This window comes from Canis lupus, chromosome 7, assembly GCF_048164855.1.
Source record: "Canis lupus baileyi chromosome 7, mCanLup2.hap1, whole genome shotgun sequence".
In the NCBI taxonomy this organism is placed as follows: Eukaryota; Metazoa; Chordata; class Mammalia; order Carnivora; family Canidae; genus Canis; species Canis lupus.
In genome coordinates, this window is record NC_132844.1 from 50,988,805 (window position 1) to 51,011,015 (window position 22,211).

General features: G+C 36.9%; 1 protein-coding gene and 1 long non-coding RNA gene across 49 annotated transcripts in view; one reads left to right on the forward strand and one right to left on the reverse strand.

The window, feature by feature from the left end:
• MLIP (muscular LMNA interacting protein) overlaps nt 1-22,211 on the reverse strand; it is a 263,432-nt gene that overhangs the window by 174,585 nt on the left and 66,636 nt on the right. Inside the window, exon 1 of one of the 48 annotated variants that reach the window (XM_072832605.1) lies at nt 5,734-5,855. The exons of 46 other annotated variants lie outside the window; for them this stretch is intronic. The gene's annotated coding sequence lies outside the window, so the exon portion shown is untranslated. Of the gene's footprint in view, nt 1-5,635; nt 5,856-22,211 lie in introns of those variants that run through there. One more of the 48 variants, XM_072832603.1, reaches the window with a different exon arrangement.
• Nucleotides 10,953-16,402, forward strand: LOC140636847 (uncharacterized). Its single transcript, XR_012034079.1, has 2 exons — nt 10,953-11,161; nt 16,125-16,402. It is a non-coding gene; the product is annotated as an uncharacterized lncRNA (long non-coding RNA).

A 22,211-nucleotide genomic window follows, 5' to 3' on the forward strand; every position in this document is an offset into this window, starting at 1 on the left:
GCAGGCCAGAAAGGGCTGGCAGGATATATTCAGGGTCCTAAATGAGAAGAACATGCAGCCAAGAATACTTTATCCAGCAAGGCTCTCATTCAAAATGGAAGGAGAGATAAAGAGCTTCCAAGACAGGCAGGAACTGAAAGAATATGTGACCTCCAAAGCAGCTTTGCAAGAAGTTTTAAGGGGGACTCTTAAAATTCCCCTTTAAGAAGAAGTTCAGTGGAACAATCCACAAAAACAAGGACTGAATAGATATCATGATGACACTAAACTCATATCTGTCAATAGTAACTCTGAACGTGAACAGGCTTAATGACCCCATCAAAAGGCGCAGGGTTTCAGACTGGATAAAAAAGCAGGACCCATCTATTTGCTGTCTACAAGAGACTCATTTTAGACAGAAGGACACCTACAACCTGAAAATAAAAGGTTGGAAAACCATTTACCATTCAAATGGTCCTCTAAAGAAAGCAGGGGTAGCCATCCTTATATCAGATAAACTAAAATTTACCCCGAAGACTGTAGTGAGAGATGAAGAGGGACACTATCTCATACTTAAAGGATCTATCCAACAAGAGGACTTAACAATCCTCAATATATATGCCCTGAATGTGGAAGCTGCCAAATATTTAAACCAATTAATAACCAAAGTGAACAAATACTTAGATAATAATACACTTATACTTGGTGACTTCAATCTAGCTCTTTCTACCATCGATAGGTCTTCTAAGCACAACATCTCCAAAGAAACGAGAGCTTTAAATGATACACTGGACCAGATGGATTTCACAGATATTTACAGAACTTTACATCCAAATTCAACTGAATACACATTCTTCTCAAGTGCACATGGAACTTTCTCCAGAATAGACCACACACTGGGTCACAAATCGGGTCTGAACCAATACCAAAAAGTTGAAATCGTCCCCTGCATATTCTCAGACCATTATGCCTTGAAATTAGAACTAAATCACAACAAGAAGTTTGGAAGGACCTCAAACACGTGGAGGTTAAGGACCATCCTGCTAAAAGATGAAAGGGTCAACCAGGAAATTAAGGAAGAATTAAAAAGATTCATGGAAACTAATGAGAATGAAGATACAACCCTTCAAAATCTTTGGGATACAGCAAAAGCAGTCCTGAGGGGGAAATATATCGCAATACAAGCATCCATTCAAAAACTGGACAGAACTCAAATACAGAAGCTAACCTTACACATAAAGGAGCTAGAGAAAAAACAGCAAATAGATCCTACACCCAAGAGAAGAAGGGAGTTAATAAAGATTCGAGCAGAACTCAATGAAATCGAGACCAGAAGAACTGTGGAACAGATCAACAAAACCAGGAGTTGGTTCTTTGAAAGAATTAATAAGATAGATAAACCATTAGCCAGCCTTATTAAAAAGAAGAGAGAGAAGACTCAAATTAATAAAATCATGAATGAGAAAGGAGAGATCACTACCAACACCAAGGAAATACAAACGATTTTAAAAACATATTATGAACAGCTATACGCCGATAAATTAGGCAATCTAGAAGAAATGGACGCATTCCTGGAAAGCCACAAACTACCAAAACTGGAACAGGAAGAAATAGAAAACCTGAACAGGCCAATAACCAGGGAGGAAATTGAAGCAGTCATCAAAAACCTCCCAAGACACAAGAGTCCAGGGCCAGATGGCTTCCCAGGGGAATTTTATCAAACGTTTAAAGAAGAAACCATACCTATTCTCCTAAAGCTGTTTGGAAAGATAGAAAGAAATGGAGTACTTCCAAATTCGTTCTATGAGGCCAGCATCACCTTAATTCCAAAACCAGACAAAGACCCCACCAAAAAGGAGAATTACAGACCAATATCCCTGATGAACATGGATGCAAAAATTCTCAACAAGATACTGGCCAATAGGATCCAACAGTACATTAAGAAAATTATTCACCATGACCAAGTAGGATTTATCCCTGGGACACAAGGCTGGTTCAACACCCGTAAAACAATCAATGTGATTCATCATATCAGCAAGAGAAACACCAAGAACCATATGATCCTCTCATTGGATGCAGAGAAAGCATTTGACAAAATACAGCATCCATTCCTGATCAAAACTCTTCAGAGTGTAGGGATAGAGGGAACATTCCTCGACATCTTAAAAGCCATCTATGAAAAGCCCACAGCAAATATCATTCTCAATGGGGAAGCACTGGGAGCCTTTCCCCTAAGATCAGGAACAAGACAGGGATGTCCACTCTCACCACTGCTGTTCAACATAGTACTGGAAGTCCTAGCCTCAGCAATCAGACAACAAAAAGACATTAAAGGCATTCAAATTGGCAAAGAAGAAGTCAAACTCTCCCTCTTCGCCGATGACATGATACTCTACATAGAAAACCCAAAAGTCTCCACCCCAAGATTGCTAGAACTCATACAGCAATTCGGTAGCGTGGCAGGATACAAAATCAATGCCCAGAAGTCAGTGGCATTTCTATACACTAACAATGAGACTGAAGAAAGAGAAATTAAGGAGTCAATCCCATTTACAATTGCACCCAAAAGCATAAGATACCTAGGAATAAACCTAACCAAAGATGTAAAGGATCTATACCCTCAAAACTATAGAACACTTCTGAAAGAAATTGAGGAAGACACAAAGAGATGGAAAAATATTCCATGCTCATGGATTGGCAGAATTAATATTGTGAAAATGTCAATGTTACCCAGGGCAATATACACGTTTAATGCAATCCCTATCAAAATACCATGGACTTTCTTCAGAGAGTTAGAACAAATTATTTTAAGATTTGTGTGGAATCAGAAAAGACCCCGAATAGCCAGGGGAAGTTTAAAAAAGAAAACCATATCTGGGGGCATCACAATGCCAGATTTCAGGTTGTACTACAAAGCTGTGGTCATCAAGACAGTGTGGTACTGGCACAAAAACAGACATATAGATCAGTGGAACAGAATAGAGAATCCAGAAGTGGACCCTGAACTTTATGGTCAACTAATATTCGATAAAGGAGGAAAGACTATCCACTGGGAGAAAGACAGTCTCTTCAATAAATGGTGCTGGGAAAATTGGACATCCACATGCAGAAGAATGAAACTAGACCACTCTCTTTCACCATACACAAAGATAAACTCAAAATGGATGAAAGATCTAAATGTGAGACAAGATTCCATCAAAATCCTAGAGAAGAACACAGGCAACACCCTTTTTGAACTCGGCCATAGTAACTTCTTGCAAGATACATCCACGAAGGCAAAAGAAACAAAAGCAAAAATGAACTATTGGGACTTCATCAAAATAAGAAGCTTTTGCACAGCAAAGGATACAGTCAACAAAACTCAAAGACAACCTACAGAATGGGAGAAGATATTTGCAAATGACATATCAGATAAAGGGCTAGTTTCCAAGATCTATAAAGAACTTATCAAACTCAACACCAAAGAAACAAACAATCCAATCATGAAATGGGCAAAAGACATGAACAGAAATCTCACAGAGGAAGACATAGACATGGCCAACATGCACATGAGAAAATGCTCTGCATCACTTGCCATCAGGGAAATACAAATCAAAACCACAATGAGATACCACCTCACACCAGTGAGAATGGGGAAAATTAACAAGGCAGGAAACAACAAATGTTGGAGAGGATGCGGAGAAAAGGGAACCCTCATACACTGTTGGTGGGAATGTGAACTGGTGCAGCCACTCTGGAAAACTGTGTGGAGGTTCCTCAAACAGTTAAAAATAGACCTGCCCTACGACCTAGCAATTGCACTGTTGGGGATTTACCCCAAAGATACAAATGCAATGAAACGCCGGGACACCTGCACCCCGATGTTTATAGCAGCAATGGCCACGATAGCCAAACTGTGGAAGGAGCCTTGGTGTCCAACGAAAGATGAATGGATAAAGAAGATGTGGTTTATGTATACAATGGAATATTACTCAGCTATTAGAAATGACAAATACCCACCATTTGCTTCAACGTGGATGGAACTGGAGGGTATCATGCTGAGTGAAGTAAGCCAGTCGGAGAAGGACAAACATTATATGTTCTCATTCATTTGGGGAATATAAATAATAGTGAAAGGGAATATAAGGGAAGGGGGAAGAAATGTGTGGGAAATATCAGAAAGGGAGACAGAACGTAAAGACTGCTAACTCTGGGAAACGAACTAGGGGTGTTGGAAGGGGAGGAGGGCGGGGGGTGGGAGTGAATGGGTGACGGGCACTGGGGGTTATTCTGTATGTTAGTAAATTGAACACCAATAAAAAATAAATTAAAAAAAATAAAAAATAAAAAAAATAAAATCAGACTCATCCATGCTACTGTACCTTCAAGAAGTAGGTGTTTGCTACAAAGTCTGAACACATTTCTAGAGTAACTTCTGGCATCATCTTAAAGAAGCTTCAAGTCTTAGCACATAACATTTATACAGACAATAAGTACGGCAAAGTCAAAATTGTACAGAAATTCACAATGGCTGAACTTCTGGAATAAAAATTCACTAGTCAACTGTCCCCTTGACTCTGAGATAAAAAGCCTTTTTCAATAATCAGGATATATTGGGAACAGTTATAGTTGTGCTATGCTGGGAGAATAAACTGAAAAATTAATGAAAATGGACTAAGCTTCCCAATTTGAGAAATCCTAGAAGAAAAAAATACTTGAATTTACAAGGCAAAGAGTACTTTTCTCTCCTTCTTAACCAAATAGAAAAGTTCTCAGATATTGTACATGCACAATATCCACCTGCTAGAAGGTATAGAAAAACAATCAAGTCACTCAGGAATGCATTCATGGTAGATTAGATAAATCTTCTCCCTATCTTATTTCACTTGCATCTAGGTAATGTGACCCTGATTGCATGAGCAATGCCTTGCAAATAAAAGCTACAGGAACATTCAGTACCCATTTATTATTCCATCATCATAGGTTTGACACACCCAACAGTAAACGTAATTAGGTACACCACCATAAACAACAATGCTATTTCCAGTTAGTGCTGTGGATCACTTTTGCTTTCAAAGGAGACTATTGGGGGGAAAAACGGGTAATAAAACTTTATTATTAGCGTGCTAAGTTTCACCTGAAGAATGTAGGCATGTTTGGATGCCAGGTTAAGAAAAAGGGAAGGGAAGGGAGAGGGGGCAGAAAAAGAGAGAAAGTTCAAGGAAGGACAAAGGGGGGAAATGAGAACTGAGACTTCTGTATTTTGTAATCCCAATGCATAACTAAGAACAGGTTAAGAAGTTAGAATTGCATTTTCAAATGTATTTCAAGATCAAATCATTCAAATCATGATACCTTTTTACATTCTCCAGTTCTTCCTACTTAAAAGTCTCAAAATTTTTAAGTTTATAATCTCAAGTTTAGTCTTAAGAAATAGCTACTGCTTAAATGAAACAATTCTTCAAATTCATAGCATTCACTCTAACCTACAATTTACGTTAATTATTTTTTATTATATAAAGTCATAGTAAAAGCAATTTTTCCTGGAGCAAATCCAAATTTGAGCATGCATCAGTCCACAGCTAATTTAACATCTGCTGTCTGCTACCATTAAAAACAATCATGTCAACTAAAACATAGCTACTGCGATATAAAACAAGAAACACAAAGACGGTACCCAGCTATTGTTGATGTCAAAGGTATGACATGGTGACAAAAACAAGGAATTTCAGTAACAATGCCAGAGAACTCACAGCACATTCAAGTCCAACGTACCAGCTGCACACAGAGTCTGGTGCCACGTGTCAAACTAGCAGATGTCAAGGAAGCAGTGGTTGTAACGACAAGGTCAGTGTCAGCCAATAGAACTCATTGACAAACACTTGCCTGTGTCAGCTGCTGATATTGATGAAGTGCAGAGATGACAAGGCATTGTGCAATTATGCCCTCCTTACTCCCTGCTTTCCCAACAACACTGGACTGGAAATAGCAATGCATCTGTTATTTCAACCCCATCTGAATATATTTACCTATTTCAACCTTAGCAGTATTCTAAGAGATATTTGCCTAGAAATTGAGGGAAGCCCTATTTTTAAGGTCAATAAAAGGGTCTAATCTGAAGTGGTTGTAAAAATTTCACTCTTTCAAGTGATATGAATATAAATATGTTTGTGTGTATGTATGTATATGTGCATATGTATATGAACAAGTATATGTACATGCCACAAGCCAAGATTGACAGAAACACCTTCAAATTGAAAGTCTTAAGGAAAAAAACTCAAATCTACAATAGCATCTACATTAAATTAAATGGCACTCACAAGTCAATTCAAGCAATTTTACTGGGTGTTACCTATGCTGGGGACTAAGGAAATAAAAATGAAAAAGTCTGTTCCTGTTTTCACTTGAATTCATAGCATTATGAGAGAAAGAGATAGACAAACACAAAATATTACACAATTAATTAGCTGCTATGTTAATCAGTAGATGGAAAAAATGCTATGCTAATCCATAGATGGGAAGAAGATATTTGCAATACCTAAAATCAAAAAAGCTTTTGTAAGTCAAAGATATATTTTAAGTGCTCTGTAAAGCAGCTTTAAAAAATGGAATAATTAGTAAATTATAGGAGTAGGAAACTCATAGAACAAGGAATATGAATGCCAAAAACAAAACACAAAAAGGCATTCATTCTTCCTAGGAATCAGGGAAAAGCAAACTAAAACCATAATGAAATATCATTTCCTACCCACTAAATTAGCAATACTAATTGTTGGCAGGATCTGGAGCAACAGGTAATGTTACATATAGCTAAAAGGAGAGTAAATTGGTAAATCCACTTTGAAGAGCAACCTGGCAATATCCCAGAAAAGAGAATATAGGCTACTCTAAAACCTAGCAATCTCATCCCTAGGCATATACTCTAGAGAAACTCCTGCACCTGGCCCAATAAATCATGTATGTAAATATTTTCCTGATGCTTTACATGAGAGGAAAAGAAGAAAACAATCTAGGTGCCCATCACTTTAAGAATAAATAGATGAGCTATCTCTCCAGTGAAATAGTACAAAGCAACAAATTATCCAAATTATACACATCAACATAGCTATAGCTTAGAAACATAATATTGTGAAAATAAATTATAAAAAAGGCTACTATGATATAATTCATGTAATATTTTAATGCAAAAAATATATATAATTATATAGATTATATGCAATATTAATATAAAATGCTCATGAGAATTACAAACACTAAATCCAGGAGAATATATTATGGGCAAGATTGAGAAGAATAAGGTAGAATGGGGTAGACAAGAAGTTTCCATTAATCTGGAAAGTTCATTATTTCTCTTTGTTACATGTCGGAACTATATTAACATACTAATAAGCTCAAAAACACAGCTGAAGGAGCAATCAGTTCTGCTTCAAGATAAATAATACTGAAATCAAAATGAATACAATTATTGTGGATCAATATGAGCATCAAAAAATCTGTCATGGAGAAGTCAAGTGTCTTAAAATTTCTTACAAAAATATTTTGACCCGAACGCTCATGTAGTGTTCCCACTGCTTTCTACTCATTTGTTTGCAATTGAAAGTCTGAACATAGATACTAATATCAAATACTCTGTGTAATTTTCACAAACATGGAAGATTCTCTTTCCACTGCTACCAGTGAAGATCTGGGAATGTTTAAGAATTATGAAGATAGCACCTTCCCCAGGATCCTCCTCCTTAAAATTAAACTGCTGGACAGCAACTCACTTTCAGGACAAAATCTTTTCTATGATATAAGTAATGCTTGATCACACCAGTGGGTGGTCGAGGAGAGAGACTTACAGAGAGAGAGATTTTATCTGTCCATTGACTCCTCTATGCATTGGTTCATCAATGCAGTTAACAAATATTTATTGAGCACGTACTGTATTCTAGGCACTGTGTTGAGCAAATGAAGAGAGATGAATTAGACATAATCCTTGCTTGCAGGAAGCTCCCACAGAGACTAGTGAATATAAGAGGCCACCACAGAGTGACAGACACATCAGTGCCAGAGGAGACCAAGGGTGTTGGGGAGGCTGATGCCAAAAATAAAATAAGATTAAGCAGCCCTTCACTTGAGTCTTGGAGGGCACTTCAGACAGAATCATAAAATTATAAATCTTACAGTTGGAATATAGCTCATTTGCAACAGATTCTGTGAGCCTGGGTTAAGGAAGATCAGGGAAAGCAGGGCATAAAAGGAGGAGAATAAATGTTCTTTCATCCACAGGGATGACTGGTGCGAAGGAAGCCATCAAGAATAATTGGTCTGGCACAAGTTAAAAAGTAGATTTTCGAAGTTTTTTCTGGTTCTTTGGGTAGGTGACATATGCATATACACGTGTGTGTGTGTATTTATGCATAATTTTTTCTCAGATAAAAATTTATACATCTATCTATAGAGATAGATAAGTAGAATTTAAAAGTTAATAAAAGGGGCTAATCTGATGTGGCTGTAAAAGTCTAATATAAGAATATTAGATATATAAATTTAAATATAAATATAAAATATAATTTTTTTTTCTGACAAAGTCTAAGCCCTGAGAAAGGCCAGGGCAGGAATAAGGTTAAACAAAGAATGTACTAGGTGCTCTGCATAATAAAGTAAGGACAATTTTCAGGCTTCCAATATAAAGAAGGTAAAGGAAGCAGACGATCTGAGGAAAGATATGTCAGGGCTCTAGAATGAGAATGACCAAGGAGAAGGGGGGCAGCTTTGGGAAGGGGCACTGGAATTCTAGGGGTTAGGAATTATAATAAGGTAGGTGGCCAGAGCCCACGTGAAAAAAAGCCCCACAGCTGGTGATGGCAGAGATACTTCTAAGAACAGGATATCTAGTACTCAGTATTAAGTTACCTGCCACCCTGTGCTATGCTATATAATCCACCTCCACTAACTTTCTAACCTTCTGTACAAGTCAATTGCATATGACAGCTCTGTGTTAGCATTATTTGGAGGAATGCAGTCAGAGGGATCATTTCTAATGACTAAACAACGTGAAAAGAGATGTGACAACTAGAGGCATGGTTGAGGGTCCGTGCAAGGAGAAATGGGGAACAAGAGGTTCTATGAAACAGCTTACATGCTTTTGGTGAATCTTTTCAAAGATCCTGATTGCTCAAGATTTCCCACAATATGGGAGAAGGAGAATCAAGCCTACTTATTTGGAAGTTAAAGGTAAAGTTGATATTTCAGAGCTGAAGTATTTTTGAAATCCAAGATATATCAGCTACTCTACTTATTTTATATATATATATATATATATATATATATATATATATATATATATATGCAAAAGGCTATACTGATAAATTCAAAAATGGAATTTACAGTGGTTTACAGTGGTTTTCTCTGGATAATAACGGCATGAGTAGGTATAAGTATTTTCTTTCTTCCTTTTGTTGGTTTGTTCTTTCTTTTTGTTTTCTTATATCTAGTCCCAAAAAATATACCAAAAGCTTAGGATGAAACGACAGAAAGAAAACCTATCACTAAAATACAGAATAACCCCAAGCATGTTAAACTTTTCCTATCATGATTTGAAGAAAACATACACCCACAATAAAAGTATTCTTCCCATGCTTGCATTAAAAAGGTGTTTTAAGGGTAGACATTCGACCAAGATTCACCAATAAGTTACTGAGAATTACCTGCTAGAAGTGTTTGCATTTTTACATTCTAGCAGTATCCAGTATAAAACATAGTATGAGCTAAAACTCCATTTACTAGAATATGCTTCAGTGTGTTAGTATGCCTACTTAAATTTGAATTTCAGATAAATACCAAATAAGTTCTTAGTATAATTATATCCCAACAAACATTTAGTATGAATAATATTTTTAGTATAGGTATGGTCCAACTCTTTCATTTGCCATGTTTATATATACTAAAAAAATTATTTGTCATTTATTTGAAATTCAAAGCCAACTGGGCCTCTTGTACTTCTATTTCCTAAATCTGGCCACACTATTTCTATGCCTTGTGCCAAGACTATAACAAGTGCTAGAGCACTACTTCCACTACTTACCACCTGTGTAGTATTTTATAAGCACAAATTTTTAGAGAGAAAATGACTTGATTACAATCCATTTTCAAGCACTGTTCACTGAATCTGTGAAAGTCAGAGGGAGTAGGAGTCTCAAGGCCACAGCTTTGATACAACAAAGAACCCCCTGCCTGTCAGGAGCCATAAATGGAACCAGTTGAAACATTTCTGCCAAAATGACAGTAGGTCATGTGGGCATACAACCTATTCAGGTCATGATTGCATTTTTCTGTTAAACTGTTGAGTGAAAATGAGAAGGACCTAAGACCAGAGCCATTGGATTCCGAATAGAGAAAACTGTTCCTTTTGACCCACATGAAAAGCTATTTTCTCATTAATGAAAAATGCTCCGTAACCTTCAATAATAGTTTAAATAATCCAACTATCTGTCTGGCAGGAAAACATATGTCCCAAGCCGTGTATTTTGAAGACAAATTCTCTTGATTGAGCTTTATCCATCTGCTCCTTAAAGCATTTGCTTGCTTGCAAACTTTATAAATACTGTGCCAAGATCTGCTGGTGTCGAAGTCAAGGCGGCAGACCCGCCTCACTTTTTCATCAGTGTGCGTTGATGTATGGCATTTGCCTTTCCCTAACATTAATAAGACTCTGGCTGCTGTATACGGTGTGGTTTTAAAAGCTTCTTGCACTTTTTAATGTTTTTAAGGAAAAGTTGAGCTTGCGATGTTTTTCAAGCACGATTACCCCTAATAATTATTTTGAAGATTGAAACTTTTAACACAGTCCATTTTTTATAAATTCACCAGCAATGGTATAAATCAGGGATCGATGACTAAGAACCACAGACCAATTCTGGCCTGCCATCTATTTTGGAAAATGAGATTTTATTGAAATGCAGTCACACTTATTCATTTACATATTGTCTTTGACTGTAACCAACAGGGTTGAGCGCTTTTCTAGCCTCCAAGAGGACTGATCATTCTCCTGGGGCTGATTCAGATATGTTCAGGATAGTATCACAGCCTTAATAATTCAGGCTTTATATAACGAAGAGACGAAGTCTGAAAAATGGGCAGTGTAAAAGAGCCTGGCAAAGCAACATGAAGAATAAGTCCAATGAAAAGGGCCCTCACCCCGCTCAGGGTAATGCAAAAGGTAATGCAAAAGGCATTCTCAGTAGATCATAAACTTCTGTCCTTTGCTGTTGGTAGATATAAGAGCTAGGAAACAGTAATCCAGTTGCTACAAGAATCAGATTAATGATTCAGTTTGATTTTCTTTCTCCTTTTATCTTTGTAAAAATAAAAATCCGTTAAAGTTCCAGCCTCTGACAAATCCTACCCTTACCCCCAGAAAACAGCAGGCTAAATCAAGCCTAGAAATAATACCAACTAGTCTCAATGATCAGTAGTTTTACCCCATTTGGGGAATATAGAAGATGCACATTTTTCATGCAGGGCTATATTAGATGAAATTGTATTCAGGCTTCGATCTTGGCAATACCTCCAGGACGCTATGCAAAATGTATTCTTTGAAGCTTGGAAAAGACCACCTAGAGACAATCTATTGGGCTGTTCTTCATTTCCAGCAGGAAATCTTACAAACATCAGCTACAGACATGCCTTATTTCAGAAAATGTATGTGTTGCATTGCATTTCTATTAATTAAATACCACTTGCAGTGCCCTAGAAATGCTTTCCTCCAAAAACCTGGCCTTTCCAAAAATTATAGATCCAAAAATCTCTCCATTGCATTTGCAGAGGGAGGAGCAGTGAAGGTACCAAATGCTGTTCTGTTTCGACAAAGCCCAGAGACATCAACCTGACTTAAACCGAGTAGAAAAACACATTGTCCACACATTGCAGATAGCTGCACATTCAGCACATGATTTTCAATGAAATTTCTGATTATTTGGGGGGTGTCTTTGAGCAGGTGAATGGAGATTATAGGGATGGGTCTTGGGTTTCTCCACCCAAATCAGCCCTTGGTACCTCTACTCATTGTAAGCTTGTGGAGGAAGGAGGAACTGGGTGGTTGCTGGAGGTAAGTGCTTCTTTTGAGAGGTCAGAAACATATCATTCTGATGCTCCCCAGAGCAAGAGTCTTTAGTAGGCTAAAAATCAGTGAAATAATTTACCTCATTGTTGCACAACGTTCTTTAGTTAGTTAGTTAGTTAGTTAGTTAGTTAGTTAGTTAGTTAAAGTAAGCTCCATACCCAGCATGGAGTCCAGTGTGGAGCTTGAACTCACAACCCTGAGATCTAGATCTGAGCTGAGATTAAGAGTTGGAGGAAGCTCAACTGACTGAGTCACCCAGACACCCCATAAACAACGTTCTTAACTGGGATCCAAATTAATTTCTTCCTTCCCTTTGCACCCTTGGCCAGCCATAAAAAATAATAATAAAATGGTTCTGTATGATGAAATATATATATTCAAACTTCCTCTTTTAAGTGTAGTGAAATATGAGGGGCCAATGCAAGTCTTGGTTGGGCTTTGTGGATGGACCTCTGGGGTTATTACCTTGCAGACTCCAGAGAAGTACCTACCTGTGAGGCAGCAGTTTTTGGTGCTGGGCTCTCAGGGTCACTGGAAAACTGCCTTAATAGCAGAGGAGACCAGGAAGCCATAAGTAATAAAAGAGGAAACTGCTCTTTATGAGATCTCTCTGCAGTGATATCTTACCTTGCATCCTGACTATGGACCCATCTAAGAAGTGGTGAGGGAAAATAGTGCTCTAACTTTTTAAAAAAATTACAGTCTAGAAGCACTTATAATGAAATCTCTAAATATTACAGCTATTAATAATGATCACTAATATTTATTGAGTAATTGGTATGTGCTAAGCAACATGGTAGGGATTTTCAACATTTACCAGATTCCTAACAGCAATTCTATTTCTGTCTCGTAATTAAAAGTTGCTTTAAAGAATTCAAATTGGTAAAAGTTCTGATGTGCTTAATAAAATTCCACAAGCCAATCACAAATCCATCTGCACATAGTAGACAAAAAAGTAAGGACAAATAAGCATAAATCACCTTGAAAAAATTCAGTAAGAGGCACATAGGCATTTCTCTGATTATTATTCAGGGGCTTAGGAATTTTTTTTCTCAAGTTAATATAGCAGCTGTGCTTTTGCCAATGAAGAAGTCAGAAAAATTTAAATTTATGAGCAAATTTAAGAATTTCTGTCTATAATAATAAGTTCCATTTATTGGCTGTTTTACTGTGCACCGGGTGTTTTACATCATGAGTGTCTAATCCCTCACAGCCCTGCAGGCTTTATTTTATTTGACAGACAAGGAAACTGACTACTAGCCCAAGGTAGCATTACTAACAAATGACAGTGTTGGCCTTTGAACTTGAGATTAATGTCCTCAGCCTCGGGGCTCATGCATTGATGCTACTCTGCTTCATCAGCCCTGTGAATGCTTTACACTATGTAAAAGTTTCCAGTATGAACACTGGAAAAAAAGACACACTGATTAATTTTCTTGAATTAAGCCTAACGCAGTCTACTTTCACTTATGTGCAAACATCCACCCAAAATATCAAAGTATTCATCTTTCAAGACTAAGATAACTGCACATTGATCAAAAGGGATATGTCTTTTAAAGTGAGAACATGAGAGCCAACAGGAAAAAAAACAAAACAAAACAAAACAAAAAAACATGTTATGGCTTTGATTTCATTTTTGCTCAAGAAAGGAAAGCAATCCCATGCCCATTCACCTCCCAAACCAAGTCCGGAGGCTTGCGGTGATTAGCAACAGAATTCTCCCATTCTGATTCAATTCACACATCTGCAAAGTGTAAGCAGGTCCCAGAGCTGAGCACTCAGCACTACTACACTACTATAAAATCAATTAGGTTTTCCACCCATCACAGCAGGCACATCGTGGGAGCCATTTATCAATAGCGCTTCAAAAAAAAAAAAAAAAAAACTGATCAACTTCAAACTAACAAGATTGCAAAGTTCGTGGAAATTTAGATTTTAAAACTGCTGAAAACATTACCTAAGAAAGTTTGTTGCCTCAAAAGCCAAAAGAATGTCTGTGAGGAGGTAAACTGCTGTTGGTTTAGCACAGATTAAAAATGTGAATTCATGAATACTAGCCCATTTATTGCCAGCTTGTAAAAATATTTCATTATAAGCTGTGGAATGAATATCTGATAGCAAGCCTGAAAATAAGTAATTAAATATAAGTTGTACGTGAACCAGATGCATCTACATTTATTTGCGTCTCTGCTGGAAGAATTTAAAATTCACACTCTCATGAAAATCTCAGATTCAAATTATATTATGAATAACAAAGATTAACATTAATTTCAGATCTGTGGCCTAGCCTCTAAGCCAGTGGTTCTCAAAGTCTGCTCTGGACCAGCAGCATGGCATCATGCAAATTCTCAGGCACCACCACAGACTTGCTAAATCAAAAACTCTTAGGAGTGCGGCCCAGCAATCTACGTTTTAATAAATTTTTAGGAAATTCTAAAATTAGAGAATCACTCTTCTAGGGCCCATATGGTTTACAAGAATTGGTTAGAATATGTGCTTTTAGGGCTAACCAAAGAAAAAGTAAACTACAGCAATTCTCAATTTACAGAAACTAAAAGTTTACATGTGGGGCACCTGGGTGGCTCAGTCGGTTAAATGTTTGCTTTCAGGTCTGGTCATGATCTAGGGGTCCCAGGATAAAGTCCCACTTTGGGGCTCCCTGCTAAGAAGGGAGTCTGCTCCTCCCTCTTCCTCTGCTGCTCTCCCTGCTTATGGTTTCTCACTCTCTCTCTTTCTCTCAAATAAATACAATCTCTAAAACATTTTAAAAAAATTACTTGCAAGCTACTTTGCTGTTGTTTCTCCATAACAATGTACTAAAATTCTCAGTCAAATCCACAAAGCCAATTTAGCTTCTAAAATTAGAGCTATCAGATTGAAAATTCAATTTAATAAGTACTTGCAATAGAACATCCTTCTAGAAGTAATAAGGCAAAGCAGAAAGCTGACACATGAGGGTCAATTTACTACTCAAAAAAGGCATTCTAAATCCACTCCCACAGCCCTCCTACCCCTCCTTCTCAGCTAACTACCCTGGAAGAAGAAGACAGATCAGAAATTAGGCAAGGTTGCAGAGCAGAAGTTACAGAGACTGAGTTCCCTCTGGCAGAAGGAGGGGGTGGGTGATGACCATTGCCATTGGAGCTCTGATAATGTGTGGCACCCTTGAGGGAGGGAGGAAGGGAGGGAAGGAGGGAGGCCAAAAGTCTCCAGGGATTTCAAGGCTAGAAGCTGACAAATCAACAGCAGCCCCAGAGGCAGAAGAAAACAGAATGTTCGGAAAGCATCTGTTTGCATCTATGGGCTGTTTGTTACTCAGGCATTTGTAAGCAGAGAGGAATAAAATCCATCACTCAGTACACTTACACAAAATATTCACAGAGGGATGGAGAGCATGATTAATTCTGATGAACAATTTAGACAAGACTTTGTTTCTGCTCTGCTTAAGGCTTCTCAAACAATATCATAGTGGCATCCCAATGTAATCCACCCGTACACTTCAAGCGGCAGAATCCTAGAAAACTCTGAAACACAGTTATTAACAAATGGACATGACCATAAACAGTGACTCATTTCATTTGAGATTTGGCAGAATTTAGGTAACCAGGACTAGTTTAATGCTTAAGCAGAAAAGACAGATGCCTAAATCATGGGGTTTAACTTCAATGGAAGGGTCTCTGTGCCCCCAAATTATAACATATGGCTCATGAGGTCAGATGAATGTTATCTACAAAGAAGGTAACTTGGGGAGTCTATATGTTTATTTAATGTTTCTGCCAGTCTTCAAACTATTTTTGAAATCTCTTTTAGGGCAACCTGGGTGGCTCAACGGTTTAGCGCCACCTTCAGTCCAGGGCCTGATCCTGGAGACCCGGGATCAAGTCCCACATCAGGCTCCCTGCATGGAGCCTCTCTTTCTGTGTGTCTCTCATGAACAAATAAAATTTTTTAAAAAATGAAATCTCTTTTAGAATTAACTTAAAAATTAATTTATAAAACATCGAAAACTGGTTTTACAGCCTTAAAGTTGCACCCTCTTTTTTTTTTTAATTCTAAACAGGTTGCTTCATCATGACTTTGACTCTTCTAAAAATAAAATCTGCTATTGAAAGAATAATTTATCATGGACTCAAAAGATTAAGAATCTGTCTACAAAGAAAATGGAGGAAGAATTTTTCCCAAGGAAGTTTCTGGAATTAGAAATATTATGCAAATGTTATTATACCCATGGAGATGATAACTTTGATAGAAACAGCATTCATGCATGTTTAAATTTGTCATATTTATTAAAACATATACTACTATTACAGCAACAATAAAAAAGTCCTGCCCATAAAAGTGCTTGAAAGTCTATTATTATAAATTATTTTTTGTAAATAATTTCTTCTTCCTGGTCTTATTTTGAGACGCAAATGCCTAAGAGATAAGTAATATACTAAGCCACCTACAATTTGTAGCAGTGGTTCTTAATTCTATCCAAAATGTTCATCTTAATTCCATTCACGAGATCCACTAATAGAATTCAAGGTATCCATTATGGGAAAAAAATATTACATTGTATTTTCATTAATCTCTAAATGCAATTCCTTCTTTTATAAATGCAATTGATCAATCACTGTAGAATTAGCACTACCTGTGATTTGAATACCTATAAAAATTGTAGGTATTTTTATATCACAAGTATTACAGATATAGCAAAATATCACTGATCACTACTTTTAAATAACAATGGTTATTAGATCTATCTCCAAATCTTGTTATTTAATGAATGAAGAAGCACGTATTACTGTGTCTCAGTCTTTAAAAATTTTTGATGTCTGTATTTCAATACAAATGGTGTCCTTTATTGTATGTATTTTATAATATGCATGTAAAAACAATATGCTAAGAAGGGGACTCAGCTTCCCCAAACTGACAAACAGGTACAGGGCTCCAAAAAGATTAGGAATCCCTATCCTATACATTGAGTTCATTTATTGTATTTATTTTCCCTTAGACCAGGGCAGCAAAAGGTTACAAGATACTATAGTAACTATTGAAAAGGATCCTCAAAGTTAGAAGGCAGGTTTTACATGTAATAAACTTAAACCACCCTGCCTTTTTCAGAAACAAAAGAAGCACCATGGTCCTAGAAGCACATTACATAACCTGTCAGCTTGGAAATCATTAGCTGGCTATACCTACTATGTCTCTGTGACCAAAATGTTAGCAGAGCATCTCTGCTTAAAGTAATATAATTAGCATTATTTAGGATATCAACCATGGTTGATATTCTTTTCCCATAGTGGGAAAAGAATGAAATGGAAATCTGACATTATACCAAACTGAGTCTCAACATGATACTAAGTAAATAAGAAAACTGAAAAAGAAACAACAGACAACCTACTGAAGGGGAGAAGATATTTGCAAACGATATATCTAATAAGGGGTTAGGATCCAAACTATACAAAGAACTTACACAACTTAACATCAAAAATAAATAATCCAATCAAAAATAGACATTTCTCCGAAGAAGACATGCAGATGGCCAACAGACACACAAAAAGATGCTCAACATCTCTCATCATCAGGGAAATGTAAATCAAAACTACATGAGAAATCACCTCACATGTGTCAGAATGGCTTAAATAAAAAACACAAGAAACAACAAGCGTTGGTGAGGATATGGAGAAAAAGGCATTCTCATGCACTGTTGGTAGAAATTCAAACTGGTACAGCCACTATGGAAAACTGCTTGGAGGTTCTCAAAATATTAAAAATAGAATTACCATATGATCCAGTAATCACACTACTGGGTATTTACCCAAAGAATATGAAAACACTAATTTAAAAAGATATATGCACCCCTCTGTTTATTGCAGCCTTATTTACAACAGCCAAATTATGGAAGTACCCAAGTGTCCTTTGATAGATGAGTGGATAAAAATGTGGTAAACATATACAATAGAACATTACTCAGCCATAGAAAAGAATGAAATCTTGCCATTTGCAACAACATGGATGGATCTAGAGGGTATAACGCTAAGTAAAATATGTCAGAGAAGGACAAATACCATATGATTTCACTAACACGTGGAATTTAAGAAACAAAAGACACATGAACAGGAAAAAGAAGAGACAAACAGAAAAACAGATGCTTAAATACAGAGAACAAACTGGTAGTTACCAGAGGGCAGGTCAGTGGGGAAATGGGTGAAATAGGTGAAGGGTATTAAGTGTACACTTCATCATGATGAGAAATGAATAGTGTATAGAATTATTGAATCACTATATTGTACATCTGAAACTAATATAACACTGTATGTTAACTACACTGGGATTAAAAATCAACCAGTCAATAAATAAATAAGAAGAACCAACAGAAATAATGAATGAGGCAGGACAATTGACTTGGGATGAGTTGGGTAGCTGTCTCTCCGCAATATAGTAAAGCAGTTGTACAAAAGTGTCAGGAATAGTCCATCTCTAAATGCTTAACATTAAAGAGTGAAAATAATCACTTGGTGTGGTTTACCTCCAAAATGTACAGAGAGGGTAAAAAATGGAACAAAATGAGGGACTGTATTAGTGGTGGACATATTACATTGCCTCAAAGATTTAAAAAATAGGAAAGCAGAGTGCTGAGTAAACCAAAACTTGAACTCAACCACTCCACATTTTGCCAGTGTTTTTTTCATGATAGTTTTCCAAAGAATAATATTGATGAGACATGGTATCAAAGAGAAATAAGATGTAGTTTAAGCTCCCTTTGTACTTCAGTTCTACTATACCTGAAACATAAATACAGCTGTTTTGAGGGGTGTCCGGGTGGCTCAGTCTGTTAGCAACCCACTTTTGATTTCAGCTCTGGTCATAATCTCAGGGTCATGGGATCTAGCCCTTCCTTGGGCACTGTGCTGGGCATAGGGCATGCTTAAGGTTCTCTCTCCTTCTCCCTTCTCCCTCTGTCCTTCCCCTCTGGCTTGCATGCATGCACTCTCTCTGTCTAAAATACATACATACATACAAATGATTTGAGTCTTTTTTAAAAAGACATATTTTCTGAAAATTTTTTAGTATTTTAATTAATTTTGAAATAAAAAGCATTATACTTATCACCAAGCAATTATATAGGCCTCTGCCTGGACATATATATGTAAATATATTTGGGTTATTTATCTGTAGTCATCCCAAAGAGAAAGATTAATTCACTTAATTGGGAAGGAAAGGGTAACATTCACTCAGCAATCTTGAGATTATCTCAAGAAGAAACAAATAAATATATCTCCTAGTTCTAATAAGAAAATAAATAAAATGGTAGAAAAAATTAGCCTTTGCTGAAATTGTGATCTCTGGGCTGCAGACCTGGAGACACAGTGAAGATTCTTAGGTTACTTGGAACACTGTTAAATATAAAGTGTCTCATCAAGTATGTTCCTGTATTAATCATAACAATCAACACTAGCCAGATGACAAACACCACCTAAATCTTTATAGGTAATGGTAGGAATGCAGAGGACATCTATAATATTGTCTCTTCTCTACATTGTTTCTCCACCTCTAGCCCCCTTCCACCCTGTCTACTCTGAGAGTTGACATGTTCTTTCATTATTTCTCCACCAGGAAATGGACTAGGAGTAGCATACCTTGTCTAGAGGAGGTTAATCACAGAGACAGAAAACGGAGGACAGTTTGGGCTTTGGATAAAGACCCAGAAGCAAATCCTGAAACTAAATCCTGGCTGTGAAATTTAGGCAAGTCACTTAACCCTTTTAACCTCAATTATATCATGTATCAAATAAAAATTATAATAATTCCTGACACATAGATTTGTTGTGAGAAACAAAGTTAAAAATTCATTTAAAGTGTTTGAGATTGCTTCTGACAGATAGTGTTCCATGAATTATTTCATGGGACCATGTTCAGTATTGCCATATGACCTAAGCTAATCATAACAAGAACTTCTTTATGGATTTTTAATTTTTTTTAAGATTTTAATTCTTTATTTTAGAGTAAGAGATACCGATAGTGACAGAGATAGTGAGATACCCAGGTACCCCTCTTCTAGATTTTTTTAACTGGGGGATGGATTGTTGAAACCCATCCCCACCTTGGAAGGCAGAGCTTTCAGATAAAATTCAGGAGCCACTGGTGACCTGTTTTTATCCACAAGGCAACCCCAGTCTGTGGTGGGAAAGAAAGAAGCTGACAGGTAGAAAGAACCAGAGATGAGTGCCCAGGGAATAACCTGGCTGCCCTTAAGCCCAGCTTCAAGTGGCCATGGGGGATGGCTGTACATCCCAATCTCAGGGGAGATCTAAGTTTTCAACGTTGGCTTGAATGCATGAGTCAACACATACTGTTTTGATCCAAACTGTATGAAGTTTTTGTTTGTTTGTTTGTTTGTTTGTTTTGTTTTTTCCCAGCACCCACACCAGTCCTGCTTACTACAATGAAAATAAGAGGTCTGGTGGCATCCTAGAATCCCTTAGTCTCTGCCTACAACGTTAAGGTATATGCTATGTGCAGGATGGCTTCTAGCTCTGTGACTTGACTATGAAAATACAGAATTCACTTAAGAGAATTGCCCTTCAACCGAGAGAATACCAAAATGCTGATTACCCATTTAGAACCTAAAAGTTAGGGCAGGCCGGGTGGCTCAGCGGTTTAGCGCCACCTCCAGCCCAGGGCCTGATCCTGGAGACCCAGGACGGAGTCCCATGTCAGGGTTTCTGCGTGGAGCCTGCTTCTCCCTCTGCCTGTGTCTCTGCCTCTCTCTCTCTCTCGAATAAATAAATAAAATCTTAAAAAAAAAAAAAAAAAAGAACCTAAAAGCCTGGAACTTAGAGAAAGTGATCAAATTCTAGGAAATGAATTGGAATGAGCCAGTGATTTTAAAGAAAATCACTGGAAAATGTTTATGTCTATTTCTAACCAATCTGCTACCATAAGGATTCTGCAGTAGCTAAAAGGTTAATTCAGTACGTTCAGTACAATTCTAAGAGTGTCAATTTCACATTTTCCCCTTTGCTTTATTCCTGAAACAAACTGGATTTGCTCCACACTTAATGTAATGACAACTATCAAACGGGATGTCAAAGTTAATTTCCTTCTCCTTATTACCAATTTCAGCATATTTGATTAACTCATCTACAAATACATACTATATACTGAATTAATCTTAGTGTCATGCTAAAGATCAAATGTATTTTAAAATTCATGAGTGGTTCTCCCATTAATCTCAGCTTTCCTCTTCCCCCAGAAGAGATTATGCCTTGATAAATAAGTGTCTTTGGTAAATTATAATGTGTTAGCTTTCCACAAGAATGTTGGAATTTCATAAAGTCTCCCAAATATTTTCATGTGCCAATGCCACTGACAAGGGCAGAAAAACTTACATAATTAGTTTTGAAAATAAATCTCATTGGCCTTAAAGTGGAAATGAAAACGGAAATTTGTTTCTCTGGCTATTACCCACATAAAATAGTTAGGTTTAAGATGAATTATCATTTCATCAAAGTAATCTCCACTTAACTCTTACATTATTTTTTGGATGAGATGTCATTTTATAAGTACTACATTGATTTGTGGTCATGTGTTAGATCCTATTTTTTTTTTTTTTTTTACTAGAAAGTCATCAAGGGCTGCCAGTATGGTTTTTATATCTTTGTAGCTATCGCAATACCTGACTCAGTGCTATGGACATAGAATAATCTCCACAAGTATTGGCAAGTAACAAATCACCTGCAAAATCAGTGTATTTCTCATTAAATTATAATATAATCCTGGAAGAAATATCTGTTGCCTTCCCTTTGTAAGCATCTACCTAAATTCTGCTTAAACAGGATTCCCTAAGTAAGCAAATTTGGCACTCTGTTATGCAGTGTGATCTAAGTACCAAGGAAAGTTTTCTTACTTCCAAATATTCAGAGGGTTGTACATATGTGCACACACCTACTGCTTGGAATTTTTTTCTAAAATGAGGGAAGGAAAGGCCATTAGTCATTCGTATATTAACTTGAGTTAGTCAAATTGTTTTTTAAAACCCCAGGTATTAGGATAATGGGGGTTTATGAGACAAATATATTACATATGCTTAATGCTAATAAATAGAAATGTACTTATTACTTCTAGAGGGATACCTGGCTATGAGTGTGTCTGTGCATGG